The sequence below is a fragment of the Carlito syrichta genome, unplaced genomic scaffold (assembly GCF_000164805.1).
Source record: "Carlito syrichta isolate Samal-C Ts95f unplaced genomic scaffold, Tarsius_syrichta-2.0.1 Scaffold143959, whole genome shotgun sequence".
Taxonomy (NCBI): Eukaryota; Metazoa; Chordata; class Mammalia; order Primates; family Tarsiidae; genus Carlito; species Carlito syrichta.
The window spans coordinates 8,421-16,074 of NW_007088055.1; positions in this window are offsets into that span (position 1 = coordinate 8,421).

Below are 7,654 nucleotides of genomic sequence, written 5' to 3' on the forward strand. Positions count from 1 at the left end.
TGGCCATCCCACCCACAGGGGCAGCCACTGTTTGCTGAGGCGGCTGGCGCCCTGAGAGGCCTGGCCACGGAGGCCACGCATGAATGTTCATGTCACAGGGCCAGAGTCCTGCGTGAGAGACGCAATGCCATGTGAAGAAGAGCAGGCTTGTAAGCTCAGGGCTGGGGGGCAAGGTAGGGAGGAGAGACCCGGCCCCTCACCCGCTGCCTCTTCCAGCCACAGTAGAGTGTGGATAGGGTGGCCAACAAGTTAGGGACAGCTTGAGCTTAGGGGCCCGAGTGAGGACAATGCGGGGAATCGGCTCGTCCTGGTTTGAGGCAGGTCCTGGGACTACCCCGGTTTTAAAACGGAAAGGAAGAAACAAAGAACAAGGCAAAAACATAGATGGCTTAGCAGACTTGGCAAACCTCTACCCACTGTTGACAAAGAGGCGATCGGTCACCCCCACTTTACAGCAAGGATATTCAGACCAGAGGATAAACTCCCAAGTCAGAAAGCCCAGCAGGTGCAGTTAAAATCCGGGACTGGGCCGGGCTCGGTGGCTCAGCCTATCATTCCAAGACTTCGGGAGGCTGAGGCGAGTGGATTGCCTGAGTCTGCAGGTTCGAGATCAGCCCAGGCAACTGGTCAAGACCTCATCTCTACAATAAAGAAAAAATGAGCTGGACATGGTAGCACGCGCCGGTAGTGCTGGCTGCTTGGAAGGCTGAGACGGAAGGATCACCAGAGCCCAGTAGGTCGACGCTGGGGTGGCCATGGGCGTGTGTGCCACTGCACTCCAGCCTGGAGAATGAGTGAGACTCCGAATCAAGACAAAAACCTCAGGATTGGCCAGGTGCAGTGGCTCACACCTGTCATCCCAGCACTTTGGGAGGCTGAGGCAGGAGGATCGCTTGAGCCCAGGAGTTTGAGACCAGCCTGAGCAACATAGCAAGACCTTGTCTCTACAAAAAATAAAAAAATTAACCACATGTGGTGGTGCACACCTGTAGTCTCAGCTACTCGGGAGACTGAGGCAGGAGGATCACTGGCGCCCAGGAGGTCGAGGCTGTGGTGGCAATGAGCGTGCCACTGCACTCCAGTCTGGGCAACAGAGTGAAACTCTGACTCAAAAAATAAAAATAAAACCCAGGATCCCAGCCTCCTCAATGAGACCAACAGGGAATGAGCTACCGCCCTGGGAGGTGAGTGAATCTCATTCCTGGCCCCTTCCTTCTCAGACAGTCCCAACTGTCTGAGGCTGGAGAGCATCCCATCTAGGACATAACTGCTCAGAGACAAGTGACATCAGGGCTTGTCCACTGGCAACATCAGAGAGCCACACTCTGCCGCTGACGTTTCTGAAGCTGGACCTTGAAGGATACCCACGACACGGCTTGCTAAAAGCATCCGTCTGGTGCTTGGGTCTGTCGTGGATTCAGTCTGCCCTCAGGCACCAGGACATGCTGAGTCAGCTCCCAGGTACCCCTGAGCTGCTTGGGACTAGAAGAGACAGGCATAGGACACCCACCCGACGGGCGGGTGCTGGCCAGGACAGCCGGGTCACTGAAAGGCCTTCCACAAGCCTCACAAAGTCCTGGACCGGTGGGAGTCGCTGGGCCTTGAAATAGCATCCTTCAAGACCTGCAGGGGTGGAGCAGTCCGACGCTGGCGGGGCCAGCTCCACCGACCCTTCGCCTGTCCCTCACACAGATTTGCAGGTGCATGGCGCACCACCAATGACCGGGTATCGGCCTTGACCCACAGCAGATGGACCCGGAGGCCCAGAGGTGAGGAACAGAGAAGCCCAATGCAGGGGAGGGGTTCATGATGGCAGAAGGACAATCCACGGTGGACGAGGACACACTTGGGTCCCCCTTGAGTCCAGAAGAGCGGCTAAAGAGAAGAGGAAGCCCATTAACTAACGTGGAAAGAGGCCGGGGGCGGGGACTCATGTATGTAATTCCGGCACTTTGGGAGGCTGAGACAGGAGGATCACTGGAGCCCAGGTGTGGGAGACGAGCCTGGGAAACACAGGGAGATCTCGTCTCTGCAGACTAGACGGGTGTGGTGGCATGTGCCTGTAGTCCTGACTACTCTCTGGAGGCTGAGGCGGGAGGATTGCCTGAGCCCAGGATTTGGAGGCTGCGGTGAGCCACGATTGAGGCACTGCACTCCAGCCTGGGCGATGGAGAGGTGAGCTAAGGCTGAACTCTGCATCCCGCTCTTTGCCCACCGCTCTCAAGCCCCGCCCCCTCCTGCCAACATCCCTCAGCTCTCCAGGGGCTTTCTGGGGCCTCTCTGGGCCCGCACCCTGCGCCGCCAGGTGCTGCCCCTGCTCTAGGCTCCCGTCCTGGCCTGGGTCTCGTGCACCCATCAGCCCCGTGCCCAGGACGGGCCCCAGGCGTCTTCCCGCTCCCCTAGACCTGTGTGGGCCATACTGTTCATCTGTCTATGGAGTCGGGGTCTCGCTCTGTAGCCCAGGCTGGAGAGCAGTGGCACCATCACGGCCACCGCAGCCTCCACCTGCTGGGCTCAGACGGTCCTCCTGTCTCGGCCTCACCACTAACTGGGACTTACAGACCGTGCTACCACACCTGGCTGATGTTCCGATTTTTTGTAGAGACGAGGTCTCGCCATATTGCCCAGGCTGGTCTCGAACTCCTGGGCTCAAGCAATGCTCCTGCCTCGGCCTCCCTAAGTGCTGGGGTGAGCTCCGCGACCGTCCCCCGCTTTCATTTCCCTTCCCTTCTTCCCGGAGCCTTCATCCCTCTGCATCGAGGACGCCCCCCAAGACCCCCACATTCCCCAAGTTCCTTTTTCTCCCCCAGCCCCCTGCCTTTTCCTTGCCTGCGTGTCCCGGGGGCCGATGCGTGCCCCCCCCAGAGTCTCCCACCTGGAGCCCGCGTCCTGCTTCTCCCACCCGCCACCCCAAGGCCGCGGCTTCTGCCCGTTCTGTTTCAAGGGATTTCCCCGCCATCGTGCCCCCGCGGACGGCAGGTTTCAGTCTTTGCCCTCCCCCATGCCCACCCAAGCACTCCCCCCACACCCGGCCCTCTGGATCCCTCCCCTCCCAGCGCGCTGGCCTCGGAGTCCGGAACCCCAATCCGAGTACCGACGAGCGCGCGGAGGAACTGCCGAACCGGAATCAGCCCCCGAGGACGAAGAAAGCGGGGGGACGCGACCGTTCCCCGAGCCCCGAGGAAGCCACGGCGCCCCGACCCGCGAAGAGCGGAAGGGTGTTCGCCGATACCTTTCCGGCTGGAAACACATCCTAAAAGGAAAGGTTCCGAGATCCTTGGGTCGCTAACCTGAGTCTCCGTCATTCATTCATTTACTCAGCAAAGACTGATTGTTTCCTTCATGCCAGCCTCTGGGGATAAAAGAGTGAAGAGGCCAGGCCGAGGGAGTCCCTGCCTTCCCTCCTCTCGGAGGCTTCAAGTCGTCTACATTGATCTTTATTGGATACCTGCAGCGACAAGGGACCCATCTGGGCCTCGTGAGGGCGACAGAGACCAAGATATCAAAATGTCTCGCCCACCTGGGCACTTGCGAAAGGTCCAAATTCAGGGGCGCCTCCAGCCTCCCAGAGGAACCGCGTGTGGAAGATTCAAAAGAAGCCCCTTTGGTTACTCAGGTGCAGCTCTTGCATTTCGCAGACGGGGAAACTGAGGCCCAGAGAGGTTAACTAAAGGGCTGGTGGCCACACAGCCTGTGGATGACAGCGCCTGGGTCGGAGCCCGAGGCCGAGGAGTTCTTGGCACCGTGGCACCCCGTGTCATTTGAGGGCAGTTGCTCTGTGGCCCTCAAGAGGATGCACGTGGTGAGGCTGCGGAGGGTGGAGGCCGGGAGGCCAGAGAGCCTCCTTAGGGAAAGGGTTTTCGGGGCTGAAACGGGAGCTGCCTGGGGTTGGGCAGCCACAGCTGGGGTGGGGTTGGCCAGGGAAGGCCCGGCGCTGAGGCCCTGCCAGGCTGGCCTCCAGCAGCCCGGGGCCTCGTGGAGAAGCTGCCTTCTTGCCTCCACGCAGATGTATCGAGGGATTCGGATTCGTGAGGCCGCTTAGCGATCACAGGATTCTCTGGTTCTGGTCTCAAGTCAATGGGATCTCGCGTCTCTCCTGGGGGACCTGAGACGCCTGGCGGGACTTCATTCTCCATGGGGCAACTCGGTTTCCCCTCCTGGCATGTGAAAGTCACCATTCGTGTGTCCCATCATAGTTTGTGTTTGTACATCGAGATGGGAGTTGTGCAGATTAAACAAAGTGCACATCCTGCCAGACGTGGTGGCTCCCGCCCGTCATCCCAGCACTTTGGAGGCGAGAGGATTGCCTGAGTCCAGGGGTTCGAGACCAACCCAGGCAACTTGGCGAGACCTCATCTCTACAATAAATCAAAAATTAGCCGGGCATGGTGGCACACACCTGTAGTTCCAGCTACTCGGAAGGCTGAGGTGGAAGGATCGCCAGAGCCCAGCAGGTCGAGGCTGTGGTAGCCGTGAGCGTGCCACTGCCCTCTAGCCTGGGAGGCAGAGAGAGACTCTGACTCAAAAATAAATAAAAAATAAAATAAACACGTCCTAAGGCCACACACCAGTGAGCTTTTGTGCTCATGGACCCAACTATACAGCCAGCATCCATATTGGATCAGAGGACATTCCCAGCACCCCAGAGGGCCTTCACGCCTCCTGTCAGCCACCAACACCCAAGGGTCACCACCATTCTGACTTCCAATCCCAAAGATCAATGTGGCCTCATTTTAAGCCTCATATCAACATAACTGTACTGCTGCTATTCTTTTGTATCTAATTTCTTCCTTACTTTCTTGAGTCAGGGTCTCCCTCTATTGCCCGCACCAGAGCGCAGTGGCACACTCACAGCTCACCGCAGCCCTGACCTGCCGGGCTCAGGTGATCCTTTTGCCTCAGTCTCCCAAGTAACAAGGACTACAGGCACACACCACCACGCCCGGCCAATTTTCTGTTTTATGGTAGAGACAAGGCCTCGCCATGTTGCCCCGGCTGGTCTCGAACCCGTGGGCTTGGGCAATCCTCTCGCCTCTGCTTCTCGAAGTGCCAGGATGACAGGTGTGAGCCACTGCACCTGGCCTAATCTTATTAGCATTTTATTCAACCCAGTCTATCTAAAATATTACCAATAACGTTGACGTGTCGTCAGCATAAAAATTAGAGACATTCTGCCTTCACGCTGCCATACTTGATGTTGCAGACCTGCTGTGCGTTTTGCCCCCAGAGCATGTCTCAGTGTTTCCTCGCTCTGTCTCAAGTGCCCAGTAGCCACAGGTGGCCAGTGACCCCCATGTTGGTCAGGCAGGTCTCTAGACGAGACAGGTAGACAGATGACCATAATGCAGTGCAGTGACAGGTGCAAGAGGCCAGAGGGGCACATGACCCAACGGGGGGGGGCATGGAATCGGAAAGTTTCCCCAGATGTGGCATCCGAGTGAGGTCTTGGAGGACCCCAGAGAAGTCCAGGAACAGTAGACATAATTCCAAGCAGTGAACGGCGAGTACAAGAGGCAGGACGGGACGCATGCTTCAGAGCAACCCAGCTCACACAGTGTGTCTCGCAAGGGAGAATCACGGGCGCCCGACTGAGGAACTGGGATGCAGTGGTGCAGGCACTAGGGCATTGTGGGAGGGTTTTGAGCTACACAGGGATACTTTTTTTTTTTAGTTGGAGTCTCGCTCTGTCGCCCAGGCTGGAGGGCAGTGGCACGTTCACGGCCACCGCAGCCACGACCTGCTGGGCTCTGGCAACTGTTCTGCCTCAGCCTCCCGAGTAGCTGGGACTACAGGCACGCGCCACCACACCCGGCTAATTTTTTGATTTATTGTAGAGATGAGGTCTTGCTATGTTGACCCCCGGCTGATCTTGAAATCTTGGGCTCAGGCAATCCTCTTGCCTCTGCCTCCCAAAGTGCTGGGGCGACAGGCATGGGCCACTGCAGTCAGCCACAGGGACACGATTATGTGAGGGCATATAGGAAGGGTTCTTCTAGAACCCGTGGCCAAAACACAGCATAGGAGAGAAACCAAAGGTGTGCCCCACTCAGCCTGGGAGCTGGAGGTGGGCGAGTCAGAAGTCGCTTTTGGGCTGGGCATGGTGGCTCACATCTGTCATCCCAGCACTTTGGGAGTCTGAGGAGGGAGGATCGCCTGGGCCGGGGAGTGCAAGACCAAGCCTGGGCAACATAGCAAGACTCCGTCTCTACATCAAAACATTAGCCGGGCATGGGGGCGCGCGCCTGTAGTCCCAGCCACTCGGGAGGCTAAGGAGGGAGGACAGCCTGAGCCCCGGAGGTCGAGGCTGCGGTGGCCCCGAGTGTGCCACGGCCCTCCTGCCTGGGCGACCCAGTGGGACTCCGACTCAAAAAATAATAAAATAAAACAAAAGCACCACGGCCTGGCTTCGATGCCTGGAGAGGATCTCAACGCGGAAATCGCTCCCCCCGGCTCCCCCGCGCTCCAGAGTGTGCAAGGGCGTCGCACACGATTGCGTTTTATTGCCCAAGAGGTAACAGAATCCCTCCTGTTTTCCAAACGACAAACACGAGGCGCGGAGAGGGGGTTGCCTGCTCCAGGGCGCGCGGGCGGCGATGCACCGAGGCTAAAGCCCCCAGCACCCCAATTCGCCCAGCAACCAAGACGGTCTGTGTGCGCGCCCGCCTTCGGAGGCCAACTCCCTCCCCACACGACTTCTCGCGTCCCGGCACGATGGCTCTTCTAGCCGCCTCCAGCGTCTCTATGGCTCCCCTGACCCTCTACCCACAGGCTCCCTCTCTTTCGCCTCCCTTCCGTGCCCCTCTATCCGCCGCTCGCCTCTCTGTGGTTCCCCCCCACCCGCTTTCCGCCGCCAGCTCCGTCTGGTTCCATCTGCCTCTGTTATAAGCTCCTGGGTCCTGGGGCCATCTGCCTCTTGCGCCCTGGGGTCGGTCATCTGGGCTGCCTCCGGCCGGCCGAGCACCCACTCGGGGAACGGATGCTTCTAGGGAAGGCCCGGGTGAAGAAGGGACCGTGGCGGCCAGAAGAGACCCTGGGAAGAAGGGGCGCCTTTCGGGCCCTTTGCGAAGATGCTCCGGCTGGAAACACAAGGCGCTGAACGGAAGGGGCCGCGTGCGGTTCGGGCCCAACCTACCCCCTCTAATACATGGGGTCCCCCCTTCCGGGGACCCCCCTTCCCTTCCCCCAAGCCAAAGATCCTTCTCCACAGAGAAGGCTCGTCAGTCGTGGATTTGTTTGTTTTCTGAGTCGGGGTCTCACTCTGTCGCCCAGGCTACCGTCAAGGCTCACCGCAGCCTCGACCTCCTGGACTCAAGCGATCCTCCCGCGTCAGCCTCGCGAATGACTGAGACTACAGACGCGCGCCACCATACCCGGCTAATATTTTTATTTTTGTAGAGACGCGGTCTCGCTATTTTGCCCAGGCTGGTCTCGAACCCCTGGGTGCAGACTGTCCTCTCGCCTCCGCCTCCCCAAGTGCTGGGATTCCTGGTGTGAGCCGCCGCGCCCTGGAGAGGCAGGTATTTTGAATATCACCTACAGTTTGATCCTGAAAAGTCATATGTTCAGCCAGCCTTTAAAAACAGCTCAGTGGCTTAGCCTGTAATCCCGCGCCTTGGGAGGCCGAGGTGAGTGGATTGCCTGAGCCCGCGGGTTC